The sequence below is a fragment of the Anas platyrhynchos genome, chromosome 7 (assembly GCF_047663525.1).
Source record: "Anas platyrhynchos isolate ZD024472 breed Pekin duck chromosome 7, IASCAAS_PekinDuck_T2T, whole genome shotgun sequence".
Classification (NCBI taxonomy): domain Eukaryota; kingdom Metazoa; phylum Chordata; class Aves; order Anseriformes; family Anatidae; genus Anas; species Anas platyrhynchos.
The window spans coordinates 27,425,374-27,435,575 of NC_092593.1; the positions used below are offsets into that span (position 1 = coordinate 27,425,374).

The 10,202-nt window shown below is 38.7% G+C and overlaps 1 long non-coding RNA gene across 1 annotated transcript in view; it reads right to left on the reverse strand.

Moving 5' to 3' along the window:
* Nucleotides 1–47: 47 nt before the first annotated feature.
* Nucleotides 48–10,202, reverse strand: part of LOC119717550 (uncharacterized) — a 48,523-nt gene continuing 38,368 nt past the window's right edge. The window contains exon 4 of the long non-coding RNA XR_011810710.1: nucleotides 48–1,693. This is a non-coding gene — a long non-coding RNA (uncharacterized lncRNA). The remainder of the gene's footprint in view (nucleotides 1,694–10,202) is intronic.

Here is a 10,202-nt window from a genome sequence, read left to right on the forward strand (position 1 = left end):
CTCCAAGGTATTATTACAGGTTGAGAAGTTTGTAAAGTCAACAATTTCTGCTGGTAGTGGTGGTTTTCTTTAGTGGAAACAACTACTTGATGAATCTGAAAAACATCCTGGCATCTATCACTGTTGAAATTCCCTAACTTTATTGTTATTTCTGCTCCTCTCATGCCCCAAATAAAACTCCTCTCTCCTCTTGAGCTGGGTCAGAAAAAGGAAGTGACTATTTCAAGTGGTATTGGTACCTGGCCTACAACCAAGCACTAGAGGGATTTCCTCCAACATCCAGTCCCCTTCATTCCCTGCATTAATCCTTATGCAGAGCTCTAGCAAGTAACTAAGCCTAAGGTATGTATTAAAAAAATCCAGAGTTGCATGAAAAGTTTCTGAGAAATCAAGCTCACTCAATTTTCAGAAGTTTGGGACAAAAATGGTTCCATGAGCTGTATGCTTATTCTTTTGAATCTTTTGCTCCACTACTACTGTAATAAATTTTGAGGCTTCTGACCACAAGATTACAGGTCTGTTACATCCTTATGAACTGGCTCTTGCTCTCCCTTTATGATTGTCTCCACTGCTATTTAAAGAGATTTTACAATACTCAGGTTTGTTCATTACATATTATGATGCATCTCTACTACTAAAAGGTAAAATGACAGCATGGTGGAATTCATTATATTGACAGGCCTACAAGCTCAAAACAGCTTTAGGAATTCGAGCTCAAAGAACAGGAAGAAGTGGTACATCTTTTCTGTTATTGATAATATTTACTGGTAAAAAACATTTATTGCACTGGAATTACTGGAGTACTTAGCAAGAGCATTGGAATGTTTGGACCTAGATATATTTGCCAAGAATAGGTTGCTTGTTTTTGCTGTACAATCAGATCTTCGGTCATCGTTTTGCTCTACCATAACCACAGCCAAATTGGCACGAAGGGAAACAGCAATACTCTATACAGTGACCGCATGTTACCTAATGGTGGTGCCCTTGCTTCACTTGATAAGCTACAAGAAGTGTGTTCTTTGTCTTTCTGAAGTAGCATGCATGTATGGATAAGGTATTACAATAATGAGATAAGGTCAAAAAGAATGCTTAAAAAATTTGCTGTGCAATTTCTTGCAGAACATGTGGATAACAGTATGGTGCACATTTATGAAGGAAACCAAGTAAAAAGCATTACAGTCTGGCATAAAAAGCATAGAGCACTGCTCAGCATTTCAATCTCCAAAATACAGCAAGTGCTGAAAAACAGATTTTTTTTTGCAATTGTAAAACTTAACAACCAGACCAGAGTTAATCTGCTTAACTTGATGTGAAGTTTATCATGCCTCTTTTTTTTATCTGCTACTTTAAGGAGGTATTGTCTGCATGAATTCATCTGTAAAGCAGAATGGTGAGGACCATTCTGATTTTCTGAGCTAGCCAACTGACTCATGGTCCTTGGCCAGCGCTGAAGGAGGTGTGAAATATTCTTGTCTGTGCTGGAGTGCTGGCCGGAGCTCAGAGCTGTGTTTGAGACACCATTTGATGAGGTTCAAAGTTGAAGCCTTGCAAACCGAGCTACTACAGTGTCAGCTGCAGCTCTCACCTGGTCTGAGGAACTTCTGTTTCTGCTTCAGGCTTTCCAGTCAGGTTCTCAGTAGCAGGTACATAGCTCCTTCTGTTCAGTGACAAAACAGCAGGCAGGAAAGTATCTCTAGGGTACCAGCAACCCGGACAGAATTAGCCAACAGTGAGCACACAATAGCATACATGAAATTAGTTGATTATTTTCTTTTGTTTCTTTTAAACATCTTGTAAGTGTATGGACATTTACACAAGCCGGATGGAAGTATAGTCCACCATAATGATCACCTTGCTTGCTAAAATATCTTGCTTTATGCTACCATAATAATTTATTATTGTCGCCTACACTGATTCATAGTTCCAAGCAATACAATAGCTGCTGCCAGAGACTTAGGAGCTGTGGGTTTCTTCAGTCATCACTCCCATTAAAAAGCTACTCTGCTGCAATGTCGGAAATACCCTGATTTTTCAGGAGTCCAATTCATGCAGTAAGGCAGATCTGATCCCCTAGTTTGTGTGACAGAATGTATTTCAAACATTCTCCTCTTTTCCCTGAATCACGCTTATTAAAGTTAACGGGAGACTGGCAGTAGATGATTTTGCTTTGGTTTTTGTCACTGTGTGGACTGCAAAGTATAAAAGCTGCAAAATCCCCTTTTTGGGGGCTAAACATGTATTTAGTGGACCTGACAGTGAGGCTAACAGGGGTGCAAGCTGCACCTTTTTTTTTTCATACACCATTTTTAAAGTCTGCCTGCAGTCTCAAGACAGGCATGTGTTTCTAACCTTTATCCACACTTAGATCACATTATAAGTGCAGTAGATGGAAATTCTTTTCTGAACAAGGAGTGGGGAACCTGGAATCTGAATATGGCTTTATTTTATAGAGCCTAGGAGTGTACCTTATTAACAGAGGGAAACCAGATACCTGCTGTGTTGTTTGTTTTACTAGGGGAATTTTAGGCATATATCCAATCTATCATGGCCAAAGGTTCTTAACCCCATGTAAAGTGAAAGTAGATCATTTACTAAGTAAACTAAATTGTTCACAGATACTCAATGAATCGATGGCTATTTAAAGAGAAAATAGCAAGTATACAGCTTAGAGTAAATATGTAACAGTGACTAAAAGATAGTAGACCCAGTTGCATAGAGCAACCATTTGACCAGACTCATATAAAGACAGCATATTTTATTCCCAGGCTGTAAGGAAGGCTGAAAAGAGGATCCACAAAAAAACTTCCTTTCATTCCAAGCTATGAAATACCAGACTTGGGTATCTATACTGCTAATCTCAAAGAAAAAGATACTGTTATTCCTGTTTTTTTCACATACTCTATTATACCATTTTTGATTCATAAATCTTATATTGTTACAAAACAATAAAATGCAATGATAAAGCTGGCTTATCTTTTTGGTTTGGTTTGTATCTTTCAGTGAATAAGCATAAACAATAAGCAATTAATGAATAAGCATTTTGCCATTTGAATTCTTCAGATTACTTGAAGGACATCCACATACAAAAGGGTGACAAGCTCGGACCACTGTCATGTATCATACAATCAAGACAAAAACATTGTGGGAAGAACTTACAAGTTATATGGCAAACTTCACTGGCTCAGGGATGACGTTAACCACTGCAGGATGTATGAACAGATCTAAAATGAGAGCGTGAAATGGGAAGGCAGAAGATGCATGCTGCAAGGGTCAAGAAGGCTCTTGCATGAACAGAAAATAAACTAGTACCATCTGAGCAAAAATGAAACAAAGTTTGTTAAGTAATGCAGAATGAGAACAGCAAGGGTCTGGAAAATAAAGCACAAGCAGCTGGATTTGCAGACCTCTATGACCTGTGTTTCTCTGCTGCTTGGATTTACTTATGTCTGAAAACACATTTAAGCCCTAACTCCAGTCTTCTCAGGGGTATGAAATATCTCAATCACTCAGCCACTCGTTCTTGCAAAACATCCAGGAACTCTCCTTAAAACTTCCTCTTTGCTCTCAAACTGGCTAAGAGGTTCAAAAATGACCAGGAAAGAGGGACTGAGTGCATTGGAATAGCTTGATTTTTGTTAAGGACGTCAGCATTTAAATAAACTTAACCTTGGAATTAGGGAATGAAAGTCTGTTTCTCAGCTATTGCAACTGTTTCTGCATATGCAAGAGGTTGAATAATGCTCTCTATGTGGAAGCCAAAAGATGTGTCTATTGTCAATTCCTAAAGTGGGAAATTTTAATATCCAGAGCTGATACTAAGATCTCCCTCTAAAGCTTGTTTTGTTATTCACCATTGCAACAGGAATGATTTTTATTGCCATTTGTTAACACTAAGTTATTCCCATTCCATGTGAATCTCATAGCACACAAGCTGGCATGAGCAAGGTATCAGTTTCACTTACTCTTTGCTGGCAGGAAAATATCTGAACTCAAGAAGAATTGCAGATGTTATGTAGAACTCAAAAAAGGTGGAGTATTTACTCCAAGGCCAAATGTGCTGAAATTAGTTATCTCAGAACAAAAGCAGAACCAGTAAAAAATAGCAATGGAATACAATGGTTATCTGTTCTTTATGGACATACTTTTAAAACAATTATGATATTTAAGCACACATTTTACTGAACACGTAATTCTGTGTTTCTGTTCTTTGCTAGTGACCATAGCTGCTTTAGGAGTTCTACATTGTTTTTCTCTTTTATATGATGCCAATGTAATGGGTTCCTATATTCAAGACCTGTCCTAACAGCTGCAGTTTTTTGCTTTCTTTCTCTATTTCTGGATAATGGCGATATGGAGTCAAAGTATGAATGTGGCTAATACTGTAAATAACAGCCCAGGAACAAGAAGGATAACCTGTCTTTGGGTCTGCAGCAAGTCCTTGTGTCCACAGACAACCAGCAAGCTTTCCATTTCATCCTATTTCCTCTCTTTGAAAGTATTCCCATACTATACTGCAATAACATTGTTGCCATGGCACCCATCAAAACCCAGATATGCTCCTGCCTTAACGCAGCAAGATGCAAATTTTGATAAGAGAAGGATTTCTTTTCATTTTTCACTGCTATAGGTATAGGATTCTATCCATGCCTCCAGACAGATGCAATTTACTAAACACTCTTTGTTATTTCTGAATACATGCCATGGATTATTCTTATCAGTTCAACTCACAAAGGGTTCCTGCTAAATTTTCTGTACTTGCCTGTTTGATTTTCATGGTACAGATTCCTCTACATATGTCATCTGCACTCGACCACCCTTTAGAAAGGTGGGGAAGTGTGTGGGGAAAGGGGGAGTGGCTCCTCAGCTGGTTTAAATTGAAGTCAACGCACCACAGCAATATACACCAGCTGAGGTTCTGGTTCTACATCTTCAAAGGAGGAAACTTGAACTGATGTGCAAGCCCAGATTTCTTCTTCTGCAACATAGAACAGCTGGTGAATCTGACCCTGACTATATGCAGCCTAGTGTAAATAGTGGTAATTGCCACTGAAGTCTTGATTTGTGCTGATAAGAGTTGATTGTGGAAGAGATTATATGTGTGTATGTTCAGACTTTATTGCACACAATAGCTTAGGGAGGGAGGAGAGCCTGGAGCCCACGTCTGAAATCATGTTAATCACACCATAAAAGAATACTTAAAGTATATTTATTAAAGACAAATACCGTGTTCCTGCTTGCCCTTTGTGCTGGCTCAGCAGTTAGATATCAGCTTTAGTGGAACAACAGACAGTTCTGTGACAGGCAATTCTCTGGAAAGTACAAGGGAAACCTAAACCACTTGCATTCAGGGTGTGTGAGGTAAGAAGAGGGTAAAGACTGCTAATGCGTTTGTCCTTGTTGTCTTAGAACATGTTCCATTCTGAGTGATCTGTTCAGGGAACATACTCTCTGCTAAATGAATCTTCATTCTGGGTTACTTTCGTATAAATATAAGGAAAATGATGGAGATCTGAAAAGTTAAGCTGGCAAAAAATAGACATGTTTGGAGATTTCTTCTGTATCAGTCTATGCTGAAGGAACAGTACAAAATGACGAATGCTTCACTGATGTCATCAAGATTTCATTCTCAGTAGAGTCAGTACTCCCCCTAAAAGGTACTACTGACGTGGATGAAGGTTGGTGTGATTTCTGGTAATACAGAATAAGAAGAGAACTTTCCCATCTTTTTGTTTCTGCTGTTACTTGATATTAATTCGCCTCACCTAACAGCTCAGTATTTGAAGGAGGAAAAATGAGGAGAATAAAAATAATGGTATCAAAACCACCTTATCTGAACAGAGAAAAAGAATATTGGCACCACGGCATTGGGTGGAGACACGGGCAATCCAAGTTCAGCTCCCTGCTTGCCATCACTTATCTGTTTGCTCATGGGCAAGTCACTTAGGAAGATCTCATGGCACACCCAGGGACCTGCCATTTACACCCATCTCGGCTGTGCCATGACACCAAGGAATGTCCTGGTTGCCAACAGAGGTAATAATCACAGCCCAGCCTGGTGCCTGTGCTCCTGTCTGTATAATGGGGATGTTCCAAGGTCAAGACACTTGCATTTGTTTGCTCCCCCAGGCAGAGCTGGTTGATGTTTTCAGAGCTGTTAGCCACGAGTGGGGAGAAGGACTTGGCTAATTACAGAAGTAACAGTCCCCTTCACTGAAGAGCCTCCAAACTTGTGACCGGAACTCTTTGCTGCAAGCCATGTCAACAGCCTTACTGCGAACTTACTGTCACAAGCATGTCAAAATTATACCATCCAGTCCCTTCCCCAGTCCCTTTCCAGATACTACTAGCAGCAACATTTTTTTTTTTTTTTTACAAAATCAAACACCAAGATGGAAGTTATTTCTACTGCACATCACATTTGTACACATATAAAACTCTCCAAACCTGGCTTACAAATTTTTTAAGACTTATTTGCAAAAATACCCCAGAAATTCTACTCAGTATAAGCTATGCAGAATAGAGACTTTTTTTAACTCAGACGAGATCTGCTTCGGGATCTTTTGCCAAGTACTATGGGTTTCAGCAATCATTCCTGTGATTCCTCAGGGAATTCCTCATCATAATCATTTTTACTAAATCCCTATGCTGGTTGACAGGTCTGCAGTACTACTCACCTTGCATAGCCTTACATCCAAAACTGCAAGCACACGAGCAATACTGTTATGCTTGGTGGTGCTGGTATTAAACAGAAAGCTGAGTATGGGTATCACTGCTGATAGAACTGAGGCCAAAGGTTAACATGAAAATGTTTCATAGCTGCAAAAGCTAATTACTTAACTTAAAGTGAGTATAGTATAGATTGTTTGAGTCTAAGAAATCGTGTGCAAGGATATTTGCATCTAATAATTTATGCCATGTTTAAATAGTTCATACGGTATTTTAGGGCTTATAATAGAACTCATTAAAATAATGTTAGTTTTTCTAGAATGCGGTGCAGTAAGCTTGTTTTTTAACCATTAAGCAGTAATAGAGGCTTATGTGCTGTCTTTCACAGTTCTGCTAGTAGCAATAAAGTAATATTGGTTCATTTACTTACAAAGGTAATTACTGTATTTAAAAATACATGCAAAATACACTTACAATGTTATGTGACATCTTCGTTATAAAGATCTCGTCAAAACAAACCACACTTTGTTTTGACAACAAAAAAAATTACAATATGTTTTGTTTCTTCATACCATCAAGGATTCTCATCTAATTCTTGCCCACTCAGAACCTTATTACAGTATCAGACACTTATGAAAATCCTTTTGTCCCAAAGCAGAACCTTTGAAATCATAAGTTCTAATCATGTCACCAGGAGCTATGCTTAGGAGTGAAACTTTTCAGGACTGGAGAAGGTGAGTGTGAAAATTTAACTGCTCCTTATGACAGCAAATTCAGATCCATTAAAAACTGCCAGCAAAAGGAATCTCTCCTTTGATCAAGCTAAAAGGGCATTATTTTGCAGCCAGCTTGTATGCATGGAATTTAGGTTCAATAATTTACCACTGCACCTGAAATATACTACTAGTGTTTTTTTTTTTTTTCAACTGCATAATCCTCACGCAGACAAATTTCCTACTGGAGTTTACATAAGGGCTCTAGGATTTTGTGCACAACTCCTGGTAAAGGGGATCATCCTTCACTCCTAGAAATAAACCATTTTTTGTTACTCCTGAGAAACAAACTGTAAATACCACCTTGAATTCAGGCTCTATGTTAAAGGAGCACCTCAAGGTTTATTAGCAGTGACATTTTGCTGTCTGAAAGATGAAGGTAAAATAGGCCAACTAAGGAAAGGCATTTTGCTAATAGCATCCTCTTTTCCTGGTTAAGGAAACTGGTACCTGAGGAAGCTGCTGCCAGCCTCATTAAAGCAATACAGATTTTGCCAGCCTGCTTCCATAAGGAGCTGCTTAACAAATGGGTGCTTGATGCACTTCAGAGACAATGAAGCTGTCTAAAAACTGTATCATGGGACTGGTGGAGAAAAGGCAGGTGTTATTTCTTACAGTGACACAATACACTTAAACTACCAGTTTTGAATCAAAATATCTGAGTATGTATGTGTGTAAGTGCTATAAAAACTGTGGAAAAATCTTTGAAAGCATTTTTAAATGTGTATGTCTTTAAATCATTAGATCATGTACCAATTGTCAAATTAGTTCCACTCAGCTAAAGCTTAAGTGTCCTATGTCAGTCAGTGATCTGCAGGACACTAACAGTTGGCTTAGTGCAACTAATTTTAAGGTTTGCTAGTAATGTCATTCTAATCTAGCGTATGTTGGCTGGAATTTTTTTAAGATTATTTTTAAATCCCAAATGTAAGTTTAATGGAGTGTTTTCAGTATCAAATCAGAGAAAGAGAGAGAGAGGAAAACTCAGCTTCCAGTATATTCCCATCTATGCTAGAATTGTGGCTGGAGGTAATGAGGCTTGAGAACTGTTAACACTGTCAAATCACAACAGAGTCCAGAGAATTTCAGACAAACCTTTCTCTAACAAAGTTATGAAAGGTGAAGACGTAGTATACCAAGAGGAACAACAAATTGAATTGCAAACCACACAGCATATTGCTGAAGATGCATGTGCTACAGAATTGAGACCATTCACTTTATATTGTAGAACGCATTGGAATATTTGGAGTATTGCTTAGAAAGACAGAGAATACTTTTAGTACTCACAGAAAAAGACAGTAACTATGCAATAAGCTATCTCCTATGACAAGTCAATGGGAAACAGATCTATCATTTCATTATGTGCTTCCTCAAAGTGAAGCTATAGTGATAACCAGAGGATATTTTAGTAAAACAGTTGAATTATCCAACCCACTTCTTCACTGGAGCAGAAGACTAGGAGTTGAGGCACATTACTCAGCATGTTACTGTACTGACCCTACTGACTGATGATTCTGACTTGGACATATACCATGAGCTTTCTGCAGCAATGAAAGAGGGAAATTTACTGGAAGATTATTTTGCCAGAATTAAGGTGATGATTAAATACAATGATCATCTTGAACTCCATCTAGTTCTTTGGTTTTTAGTTCAGATGGAGTCAGTATGGGAGTTAGCTGTGGAACTGGGAAAGCTTGATGTGGTGAAGTGATGTTTGTGGAGAGATACAAGAGTGTATTTTTTTCTTTCTTTCTTTTTTTTTTTTTTGTTTTTTTTTTTTCATCTTAATAAGCTCCTTGTCCTCGAAAGTTACATGCAGCTCAGGAGGAAATCCGGGTGCAGGCAGCTACCAGGATCAAACTCACCGCTGTTTGATAATTGTTTAAAACATGTGCTACGCTTCAGTATGGAATCTTTAAACAAAACAGTTCTAGCTTGTGGCTGTTGCTAAACAGGCTGTATGCAGATAAGTCACAAATAGCTGAGCATATGTGTGGTGCAAGGTTAAAACAATAACAAGCAGGTCGAATCATTCAAACACTGGAAATCACTTTGACTCCAGGCCAAAAGCTTAGCTTGAGATGATATCAGTATGGGATAAAAAGAGGATAAACTAACAGGCTTAGCAGCCAGCTTGTTGGAGTCAGCATATAGTATCTATACTTCCAGCAGGAGAGCAGATGGTCATATATTTAAGGAAGCACCAGACAGGGAGTCAGGAGATCTGAGTTCTATTCCTGGCTCTGCAGCAATGTTCCGATGTCACCTTGGGGGAGTCACTTTTTTTCCCCTTTTTTCTTAATCTTCTAAGTAGTGGAAATAATATTTGCCTGTCGAGGAGGCGGTTAAGAGGCTAAACTGATGCTGAAAAAATGCTTTGAAGCTCTAAGAAAACGTATGCAAGTACTGCAGAACAAACTTGTTTGGAAGAAAGGACGCTGCATGGTTTCACATGGCCATAATGCTTATGACCTTTCCTCTCCTCAGAACATACCATGTCTTTTTACACAGTTTTCCAGGAGGGAATAAATGGATTAAGCTGCCTTCCACATTTGCTAGAAAGATAAGCAGCTGCCAGTAAGAACCTGACCAAAGAACAGGCTTTATTTCTGAGAGAGACATTATTTATGCCCAAGAGGGCAATAGGCTTGTTGACTCTAACTGTTTGTCCCAAGGTAGTTTTGCACTGGTGGCAGAATAATGTCTCTAATGGCTTTTATTCCAAATTCAGCAGTGCTGCTTACAAACTGAGCGTTAAGTACA